General features: G+C 51.2%; 1 long non-coding RNA gene across 1 annotated transcript; it reads right to left on the reverse strand.

Moving 5' to 3' along the window:
* Positions 1-745: 745 nt before the first annotated feature.
* LOC308186452 lies at positions 746-3,787 on the reverse strand. The gene is made up of 2 exons (XR_013944065.1): positions 1,003-3,787; positions 746-967 (listed from the first exon to the last, which is right to left on the reverse strand). It is a non-coding gene; the product is annotated as an uncharacterized lncRNA (long non-coding RNA).
* Between the last annotated feature and the right edge of the window lie 7,800 nt (positions 3,788-11,587).

The raw sequence follows: 11,587 nt of genomic DNA on the forward strand, positions 1-11,587 counted from the left end.
GCCAGTGCACTCTCTGGACTCCCGGCACCGCATCCCCAGTGGTGCCAGTGCACTCTCTGGGCTCACTGCAGTGCATCCCCAGTGGTGCCAGTGCACTCTCTTGACTCACTGCACTGCATCCCCATTGGTGCCAGTGTACTCACTGGACTCACTGCACTGCATTCCCCAGTGGTGCTAGTGCACTCTGTGGACTCACTGCAGTGCATCCCCAGTGGTGCCAGTGCACTCTCTGGACTCACTGAAGTGCATTCTCAGTGGTTCCAGTGCAGTCTGTGGACTCACTGCACTGCATCCCCAGTGGTGCCAGTGCACTCTCTGGACTCCCGGCAACACATCCCCGGTGGTGCCAGTGCACTCTCTGGACTCACTGCACTGCATCCCCAGTGGTGCCAGAGCACTCTCTGGACTCACTGCAGTGCATCCCCAGTGGTGCTAGTGCACTCTCTGGACTCACTGCACTGCATCCCCAGTGGTGCCAGTGCACTCTCTGGACTCACTGCACTGCATCCCCAGTGGTGCCAGTGCACTCTCTGGACTCCCGGCACCGCATCCCCAGTGGTGCCAGTGCACTCTCTGGGCTCACTGCAGTGCATCCCCAGTGGTGCCAGTGCACTCTCTTGACTCACTGCACTGCATCCCCATTGGTGCCAGTGTACTCACTGGACTCACTGCACTGCATTCCCCAGTGGTGCTAGTGCACTCTCTGGACTTGTTGTCGACGGAGGGAAGACACAAACGCTCAATATGAGTGTTAAGTATGCTTCAGCTTTAATGGATAGCTCAATTGTCTTTTATCGTGTACAGGATAATTAGCTCATACATATTGCAAAAGCCAAGCTCCTTATTGGTAAGCGTCATCTACTGCCCTATCTGTTAGTTCCGCATTCTTCTATCCGCTAGTTCCCCTTTCTAATCTAACTATAACTCCCAGGGCAGTATGCCCTCTACTATCATTGTTTCTAATTGCCTGGGATTTCTCACAAGAGTTCCCAGACAAGCTGCCTGGGATTTCTCACAAGAGTTCCCAGACAAGCCTTGCGTACGTGCCTTTGCTCTTGTTTTTCTAGACCAGCTGGGTGCGGTAATCCGCCATTTCCTTATCTTGCAGCTGCATGATATCAATGTGATTACGCGCAGCGAGCCAGTCCTCAACAATTCCCCCGTTTTTATTTTGAACCAAAAGCTTTCTATAGATTTTTCTATCAATCACCGCACACACTGCAATAAGCAAGGTACAATAAGCAACAGGGTCAAAAATCTCATGCAGAACTACGATTGTAAAGTAGTGTGCCTACTAGAATCTACATCAGTCAACAAGCCACTAAGCGCTAGGAATGTTGCTTCGCAGCGATACTGCTTCTTACTCGCACAGCACAATCACACAATCACACAATCACGCAGAGAGGCCTCTTGCACTTCTCATTCATACCACAAGACAATATCACTGAAAATAATTTGTGTGCAGCTTCAGGAGGTCCTTGTCTGCTCCCGTGGTGAGCGGCTGAGAGTGGAGACCCCTCCGAGGAAAAAATGCTCGGGGTGCACCTAGGGGCGTCCGTTCCACAGTCGATCCCACAGCCGAGCAGAGCGGCTCCTGGCGCAAGGAAGGATGCTATTATAGTTTGTATAATGACAGCAAAGAGATGCATTGCAATAAGGAGCACGTGTGGCATTGACCCCTTTTTTTTTTTTTTTTTTTTTTTTTTTTTTTTTTTTTTTTTTCTTTTTCGAGCAATTACACCTTACACATGCTATTACTGTTGCTAGAAAAACCCTACTAGTTAACTGCTCGAGCCTTTTTATTAGGCAACTAAATACTACTCGCGCCGCTACTATAATTAGGACAATTATTAGCAGTAAGCGTAGCCCTTCTTTTATCAGACCCAATATCCAACCCCCCATGTTCCCAAACCAATTTGCAAACAGTCTATCAAGCCAATTATCTTGGACCACTATCTTCTTGGTGTGGTCTCTCAGCCATTTCAGTTGCTCGTGGATTGACTCGCCATGGTCCGAGAGATTAAAACAGCACATTCCTTCGAGCTCTTCACACCCGTGGCCCTGTGCCAGCAGTAGAAAATCAATCGCCGCTCTGTTCTGTAACACAGCGTGTCGCAAGCTGTCCAGGTCCTGGGCCATTTCTGTGAGCATCTGCGTAGTCACATTTAATGTTTTCACCACTGTACTTCAAATCTACATTTTACAAAGTGACCAGCAAGTGTGCCACATTAACTGACCAACCTCTGAGATTTTACCTTTCATACCAGTGTCTTCTTGGGCTCTTTTAATTAAACACGTTTCTCATTCAAGTGAATTGAAATGCTTCAGTTGGTTTTATTCTCAGGAGCCTCATAAAAAACAAAGATATTGCACCCTCTTTGTTCAGTCATTCAATGTTCGTCTCTTTCACAGCAAATAATTACTTCATTGAAGTTAAAACTTCCAAACATAACTTACTAATAGTCTCCAATTTCAGCTCAGATCACTCGTTGAAAATACTCTGCTAAATACAGATAACTTACAATAACTTTAACAGTTAATTGTCCATAACAAACACCATGGTTTTTCTCCAGACCAATGTTCAAATTTTAAGACCACCCTTTAATATTTCTATGTACAGGTGAAAAACAGTCTTCAATTTTCTAGTCTTGTTTTAAATATAAAAGTTGGAAGGGACATTCAAGTTTCAAGTCTCCACACTGAACTTAAAAAAAAAAAAAAATCATGTGGAGGTAAACAAACCAAGTTGTATACTCCAGGAGGTAGAGGCCTTCAATTTGTGTTCATATATACATATGCACAGAATTCAGTGTTCCAACAGAAAAAGAATTAGCCAAAAAGTAATAAAAGTTATTTACTACTGTGACATTTCAAGACTTCCACAGCTTTGCCTAAAGACACAAACACAATTAACATAATTCCCTATGTGCTTTTTTTTTTTTTTTTTTTTTTTTTTTTTTTTTCTTTCCTTTTTTTTTTTTTTCTCTCAACTGTCCAGTGCAGGAAAAAATTCTCACAAAATTTCACAGACCTAAAATGTGCAAGCTAGTTTCTCTCTCTCCCTTTTTTTTTTTTTTTTTTTTTTTTTTTTTTTTTTTTTTCAAATGTCACATTTGCTTGTTTTACAGCCCAACAAGCTAGTTTCCCTAGACTAGCCATAGCATGAGCCACAGCCACTCCAGGCACAAGTGCCGCTGAAAAGAACCTTTCAGCAGGACCCCAGAGTTCGACCTGGTTATCGCAGTCACTCCCCAAAGTTTTTGAGACTGCGTCTCGTCCGTCGTTTCCATTGTTGAGTAATGTTTCGCAATTCTTGACTGTGTAGGTCAGGGGCAAACAAAGTCAAGCGTCCCAAATAGCATGGCCCCCCGTGCGCATTTGCTGGGATTCCCTGCCAGGCTCGATCTCCACAGATCAGGAATATACCAGGTGGTAAGGCCTTAGCAGTTTGCCTTGGCCATGTGCTTGACTTGTTCCCGTATGCCCCCATGGTGGTGTTGGTGGTGTCGTTGTACCCGCAATAGCTGCTATTAGCTTCGAACCCCCTTGTGTGAGAGGTCACATTAGTCCATTGAGTCATATTTTGTTTTCCTTTATTCCACATAAAGCACGTCTGTGTCCAGTTATTACTGGTGTTCCCTACCGCCACTGATCCCAACAAATCCAGTTCCTGGGGATCCCATGGCAAGCTCGTGTTCAGAGCCACTAGCGCCGCCACAACGGCGTCGGAGAGGTTGGACGAAAGATCGAACAAATCAGTACTTGCGGAATATGGTGCTAACAGTTGTTTCAGCTCCTCCTTGTTCCCTATTGGGACCCCGAACAAACAGGTGCGGAAGGGATCAGTCGCTTTGGCAAGAGACAGGCAGAATTGAGCCAATCGAGTTCCCTTCGGTATATGTAGCGGAGGGAACATGGCTGATACCATAATTTGTATCTCCCCAGTAAAGTCCTTATCAATAAGTCCTGTTAACACTAAAGCCCCATTTAATGTCGCCGATGACCTTCCAATCAGAAGTGCTCCAACAGGCTCATTATTAATTTTTACAGGTCCCATAACGCCTGTTTTCACCCCAACAGGCTTATTGTCCATCAAAGTCACATTTACTGCGGTTGCCAAGTCCAATCCCCAGGCTCCCTCTGGTGGCTGGTTGGAGGTGAAAGGATTCGTCTCGGTTGGAGTCTCCGCAGCTGCCGCCGCTGTTGAGGGGAAAGCCGCTTTTTGTGTCATCGCGGGGCGGCGGTTCCCGCTGGTCTTCCCGTTTCCCTGGGTCTTCCGCCGGCAAGCGGTTTCATTATGCGTATCAGATCGGCAAGAGGGACACCACACATTAGCCGTCCCACATTGCCTCTTTATATGACCCGCGATGCCACACCGATAGCAGCGTAGTGCAGGTCTTCTCGACGAGTGAGGTCCTTTTCCACTTTGCAGGGGGGCAAGGGCGGCGAATACCTGCGACTGACTAGCCTGCAGTCCCTGAGTAATACTTTCCCCTACCTTTCGAATAGCGTCAACCAATAGCGCTTGCGAGCCTATCGGTATCCGCGACAATCGATCAAGAGCCTCTTCTATAGTCCAGGTACTGGGCAGCGTATTTAGAACATTTCGAGAGGTTTGATTACAATTTTGAAGGGCGCATTGTTTAAGAATAGGGCCTTTGAGATATTCGGGTAACCCAGCTACCTGTATAGCTGCGGCAACCCTATCAATAAATGTTCCAAACGCTTCGTCTCGCCCTTGCTTGATGGACATATAGGAGGGCATTCCTCCAGGCTCCCTAATTTGGTCCAGTGCTCTCCTAGCTAGCGTCATGGTCGCTTTTGCCTTATCCGGCCCCATTAGGGCCTGGGCCTCCAAGCGATTGTATGCACCGACCCCCAAAAGCTCCTCCAGCGTGACCCCGTATAATGGATCTCCGGGCTGACGCTGCACCGCGACTGCCTCCTGACAAGCTGAATGCCAATGGGCATTAAACAGCAGGATCTGATGCTGCGTCAGTATTAGTTTCATGATATTACGAATATCGCCGGGGAGCAACACGTTAGTGGACCACAGATAGTCTAACATCTGTTTCGTTGGCTCCCCACGTATTCCTGACTCATTTACCGTGGCACGCAATTGGGTCAGTATTTTCCAGTCCAGATTTGTCATAGTAACAGTTATCTGGCCCTGGGCGTCTGGTGGAGAGTACACCACGGGGAAGGCGCCTACAAGCTCTGTCGCTGCCCCCACATCACCTTCACGTAACGCCTCCCCTGCTATTTTCGCCCAGAGTCCTGCTCTCTCCGACCCCCCTGATTCGAGTCGCATATCTTTCAAAAATGGATTCTTATTTCTCCCCTCGCCTGCCGCCTCTCCCTCGGGAGTTTCCAGGGGTAGAGGAGGTGCACTGGGTCGTGCCCCCTCTCCCCATCCCCCGGGTGCCTTCATGGTGAATTGTTGGACCGACGGAGGGAGGGGGTACGGATTGGCCTCTTCATCCGCCCTCAACGTTTTGCCCAGCCGCTCTGTTGCAGCGGCTGCTACTTTCTGTTCTACCCGATGTATTGTTAAAGCATTCGTAACAGCCCGCCACGGTTTTGCCAGCTTCTTAGCCGTCTTATTCTCACTAATCATTTCCTCAAACAATATATCACCAAACTTACGCCACTCATCCTCCTCAAACAATGTGTCAGGGTTAATAAAGCAGCCCTTCGCCACCCCATAGGCCACTAACCCCTGTAATTCTTTATGACAATCTATATCTGGCGTCTTACGCTTTTCTAAAAAGCACTTAAGTAAATTAATTGCCGCTTGTTTCTCCATGCTTACTCACGGTGCCGTTGCCCCCGTGCAAAGCGTGTCTTACGCTTTTCTAAAAAGCACTTAAGTAAATCTATTGCCGCTTGTTTCTCCATGCTTACTCACGGTGCCGTTGCCCCCGTACAAAGCTTCCGTTCGCGGCGTTCCGGCGGGACCCGCTATGGGTTCGTCCCGGGCGCTCTTCCCGAGTCGTCTTCTGCTCGCCCCAATCTTATGTTCCGCGGATTCCGGGTTACGTAGTCAGAACCGGCTTTCCCCTTGTACTCCGTCGCCTAATACCGGCTTACTCGTTTCGGGTCCTCGTCCAGCAAGGGTCCCTGTTCGGGCGCCATTTGTTGTCGACGGAGGGAAGACACAAACGCTCAATATGAGTGTTAAGTATGCTTCAGCTTTAATGGATAGCTCAATTGTCTTTTATCGTGTACAGGATAATTAGCTCATACATATTGCAAAAGCCAAGCTCCTTATTGGTAAGCGTCATCTACTGCCCTATCTGTTAGTTCCGCATTCTTCTATCCGCTAGTTCCCCTTTCTAATCTAACTATAACTCCCAGGGCAGTATGCCCTCTACTATCATTGTTTCTAATTGCCTGGGATTTCTCACAAGAGTTCCCAGACAAGCTGCCTGGGATTTCTCACAAGAGTTCCCAGACAAGCCTTGCGTACGTGCCTTTGCTCTTGTTTTTCTAGACCAGCTGGGTGCGGTAATCCGCCATTTCCTTATCTTGCAGCTGCATGATATCAATGTGATTACGCGCAGCGAGCCAGTCCTCAACATGGACTCACTGCAGTGCATCCCCAGTGGTGCCAGTGCACTCTCTGGACTCACTGAAGTGCATTCTCAGTGGTTCCAGTGCACTCTGTGGACTCACTGCAGTGCATCCCCAGTGGTGCCAGTGCGCTCTCTGGACTCACTGCAGTGCATCCCCAGTGGTGCCAGTGCACTCTCTCGAGTCACTGCACTGCATCCCCAGTGCTGCCAGTGCACTCTCTGGACTCACTGCACTGCATCCCCAGTGGTGCCAGTGCACTCTCTGGACTCACAGCAGTGCATCCCCAGTGGTGCCAGTGCACTCTCTGGACTCACTGCACTGCATCCCCAGTGGTGCCACTGCACTCTCTGGACTCACTGCAGTGCATCCCCAGTGGTGCCAGTGCACTCTCTGGACTCACTGCAGTGCATCTCCACTGCTGCCAGTGCACTCTCTGGACTCACAGCAGTGCATCCCCAGTGGTGCCAGTGCACTCTCTGGACTCACTGCACTGCATCCCCAGTGGTGCCAATGCACTCTCTGGACTCACTGCACTGCATCCCCAGTGGTGCCAGTGCACTCTCTGGACTCACTGCACTGCATCCCAAGTGGTGCCAGTGCACTCTCTGGACTCACTGCAGTGCATCCCCAGTGGTGCCAGTGCACTCTCTCGAATCACTGCACTACATCCCCAGTGGTGCCAGTGCGCTCACTGGACTCACTGTACTGCATCATCAGTGGTGCCAGTGCACTCTCTGGAGTGACTGCAGTGCATCCCCAGTGGTGCCAGTGCACTCTCTGGACTCACTGTACTGCATTCCCAGTGGTGCTAGTGCACTCTCTGGACTCACTGCAGTGCATCCCCAGTGGTGCCAGTGCACTCTTTGGACTCACTGAAGTGCATTCTCAGTGGTGCCAGTGCACTCTCTGGACTCACTGCACTGCATCCCCAGTGGTGGCAGTGCACTCTCTGGACTCACTGAAGTGCATTCTCAGTGGTGCCAGTGCACTCTCTGGACTCACTGCACTGCATCCCCAGTGGTGCCAGTACACTCACTGGACTCACTGCACTGCATCCCCAGTGGTGCCAGTGCACTCTCTGGACTCACTGCACTGCATCCCCAGTGGTGCCAGTGCACTCTCTGGACTCACTGCAGTGCATCCCCAGTGGTGCCAGTGCAATCTCTGGACTCACTGCACTGCATCCCCAGTGGTGCCAGTGCAATCTCTGGACTCACTGCACTGCATCCCCAGTGGTGCCAGTGCACACTCTGGACTCACTGCACTGCATCCCCAGTGGTGCCAGTTCACTCTCTGGACTCACTGCACTGCAACCCCAGTGTTGCCAGTGCACTCTCTGGACTCACTGCACTGCATCCCCAGTATTGCCAGTGCACTCTCTGGACTCACTGCACTGCATCCCCAGTGGTGCCAGTGCACTCTCTGGACTCACTTCAGTGCATCCCCAGTGGTGCCAGAGCACTCTCTGGACTCACTGCACTGCATCCCCAGTGGTGCCAGTGCACTCTCTGGACTCACTGCACTGCAGCCCCAGTGGTGCCAGTGCACTCTCTGGACTCACTGCACTGCATCCCCAGTATTGCCAGTGCACTCTCTGGACTCACTGCACTGCATCCCCAGTGCTGCCAGTGCACTCTCTGGACTCACTGCACTGCATCCCCAGTGGTGCCACTGCACTCTCTGGACTCACTGAACTGCATGTCCAGTGCTGCCAGTGCACTCTCTGGACTCACTGCACTGCATCCCCAGTGGTGCCAATGCACTCACTGGACTCACTGCAGTGCATTCCCTCTGGTGCCAGTGCACTCTCTGGACTCACTGCACTGCATCCCCAGTGGTGCCAGTGCACTCTCTGGACTCACTGCAGTGCATCCCCAGTGGTGCCAGTGCACTCTCTGGACTCACTGCAGTGCATCACCAGTGGTGCCAGTGCACTCTCTGGACTCACTGCAGTGCATCCCCAGTGGTGCCAGTGCACTCTCTGGACTCACTGCACTGCATCCCCAGTGGTGCCAGTGCACTCTCTGGACTCACTGCACTGCATCCCCAGTGGTGCCAGAGCACTCTCTGGACTCACTGCACTGCATCCTCTGTGCTGCCAGTGCACTCTCTGGACTCACTGCACTGCATCCCCAGTGGTGCCAATGCACTCTCTGGACTCACTGTACTGCATCCCCAGTGGAGCGCGTGCACTCTCTGGACTCACTGAAGTGCATCCCCAGTGGTGCCAGTGCACTCTCTGGACTCACTGCACTGCATCCCCAGTGGTGCTAGTGCACTCTGTGGACTCACTGCAGTGCATCCCCAGTGGTGCCAGTGCACTCTCTGGACTCACTGAAGGGCATCCTCAGTGGTGGCAGTGCACTCTCTGGACTCACTGCAGTGCATCCCCAATGGTGCCAGTACACTCTCTGGACTCACTGCACTGCATCCCCAGTGGTGCCAGTGCACTCTCTGGACTCACTGCACTGCATCCCCAGTGGTGCCAGTGCACTCTCTGGACTCACTGCACTGCATCCCCAGTGGTGCCAGAGCACTCTCTGGACTCACTGCAGTGCATCCCCAGTGGTGCCAGTGCACTCTCTGGACTCACTGCACTGCATCCCCAGTGGTGACAGTGCACTCTCTGGACTCACTGCAGTGCATCCCCAGTGGTGCCAGTGCACTCTCTGGACTCACTGCAGTGCATCCCCAGTGGTGCCACTGCACTCTCTGGACTCACTGCAGTGCATCCCCAGTGGTGCCAGTGCACTCTCTGGACTCCCGGTACCGCATCCCCAGTGGTGCCAGTGCACTCTCTGGACTCACTGCAGTGCATCCCCTTGGTGCCAGTGTGTTGAGGACTGGCTCGCTGCGCGTGGTCACATTGATCTCGTGCAGCTGCAGGGTGGGGAGGTGGCGGATTGCCGCACCCAGCTGGTCTAGAGGAGCAAGAGCAAAGGCACGTACGCAAGGCTTGTCCGGGAACTCTTGCGAGAAATCCCAGGCAGTTAGAACCAATGACAGTAGAGGGCATACTGCCCTTGGAGTTATAGTTAGACTAGAAAAGGGAACTAGCGGCTAAAAGAATGCGGAACTAACCGGTAGGGCAGGAGATTACGCTAACCAATAAGGAGCTTGGCTTTTGCAATATGTATGAGCTAATTATCCTGTACACGATAAAAGAAAATTGAGCTATCCATTAAAGCTGAAGCATACTTAACACTCATATTGAGCGTTTGTGTCTTCCCTCCGTCGACAACAAATGGCGCCCGAACAGGGACCCTTGCTGGACGAGGACCCGAAACGAGTAAGCCGGTCTTAGGTGACGGAGAAAAAGGGAAAGCCGGTTCTGACTACGTAACCCGGATTCCGCGGAACACAAGATTGGGGCGAGCAGAAGGCGACTCGGGAAGAGCGCCCGGGACGAACCCATAGTGGGTCCCGCCGGAACGCCGCGAACAGAAGCTTTACACGGGGGCAACGGCACCGTAAGTAAGAATGGAGAAACAAGCGGCAGTTGATTTACTTAAGTGCTTTTTAGAAAAGCGTAAGACACCAGATATAGATTGTTATAAAGAGTTACCGGGGTTTCAAGAGTTGTGAAACATTACTCAACAATGGAGACGCCGGACGAGACGCAGTCTAAAAACTTTGGGGAGTGACTGTGATGACCAGGTCGAACTCTGGGGTCCTGCCGAAAGATTCTTTTCGGCGGCACTTGTGCCTGGAGTGGCGGTAGCCCATGCTATGGCTAGCCTTGGGAAACTAGCTTGTTGGACTGTAAAACAAGCAAATGTGACTACGCAGATACTCACAGAAATGGCCCAGGACCTGGATAGCCTGCGACACGCTGTATTACAGAACAGAGCGGCGATTGATTTTCTACTGCTGGCACAGGGCCACGGGTGTGAAGAGCTCGAAGGAATGTGCTGTTTTAATCTCTCGGACCATGGCGAGTCAATCCACGAGCAGCTGAAATGGCTGAGAGACCACACCAAGAAGATAGTGGTCCAGAATAATTGGCTTGATGAACTATTTGCGAGTTGGTTTGGGAACATGGGAGGCTGGATATTGGGTCTCATAAAAGAAGGGCTACGCTTACTGCTAATAATCGCACTAATCATAGTAGCGGCGCGAGTAATATTTAGTTGTCTAACAAAAAGGCTCGAGCAACTAACTAATAAGGTTTTTCTAGCACAAAATAAAAACGGGGGAATTGTTGAGGACTGGCTCGCTGCGCGTGGTCACATTGATCTCGTGCAGCTGCAGGGTGGGGAGGTGGCGGATTGCCGCACCCAGCTGGTCTAGAGGAGCAAGAGCAAAGGCACGTACGCAAGGCTTGTCCGGGAACTCTTGCGAGAAATCCCAGGCAGTTAGAACCAATGACAGTAGAGGGCATACTGCCCTTGGAGTTATAGTTAGACTAGAAAAGGGAACTAGCGGCTAAAAGAATGCGGAACTAACCGGTAGGGCAGGAGATTACGCTAACCAATAAGGAGCTTGGCTTTTGCAATATGTATGAGCTAATTATCCTGTACACGATAAAAGACAATTGAGCTATCCATTAAAGCTGAAGCATACTTAACACTCATATTGAGCGTTTGTGTCTTCCCTCCGTCGACAACACCAGTGCACTCTCTGGACTCACTGCACTGCATCCCCAGTGGTGCCAGTGCACTCTCTGGACTCACTGCACTGCATCCCCAGTGGTGCCAGCGCACTCTCTGGACTCACTGCACTGCATCCCCAGTGGTGCCAGTGCACTCTCTGGACTCACTGCAGTGCATCCCCAGTGGTGCCAGTGCACTCTCTGGACTCACTGCACTGCATCCCCAGTGGTACCAGTGCACTCTGTGGACTCACTGCAGTGCATCCCCAGTGGTGCCAGTGCACTCTCTGGACTCACTGCACTGCATCCCCAGTGGTGCCAATGCACTCTCTGGACTCACTGCACTGCATCCCCAGTGGTGCCAGTGCACTCTCTGGACTCACTGAAGTGCATCCCCAGTGGTGCCAGTGCACTCTCTAG

This window comes from Anser brachyrhynchus (assembly GCF_964034855.1).
Source record: "Anser brachyrhynchus genome assembly, contig: SCAFFOLD_208, whole genome shotgun sequence".
NCBI classification, from domain to species: Eukaryota; Metazoa; Chordata; class Aves; order Anseriformes; family Anatidae; genus Anser; species Anser brachyrhynchus.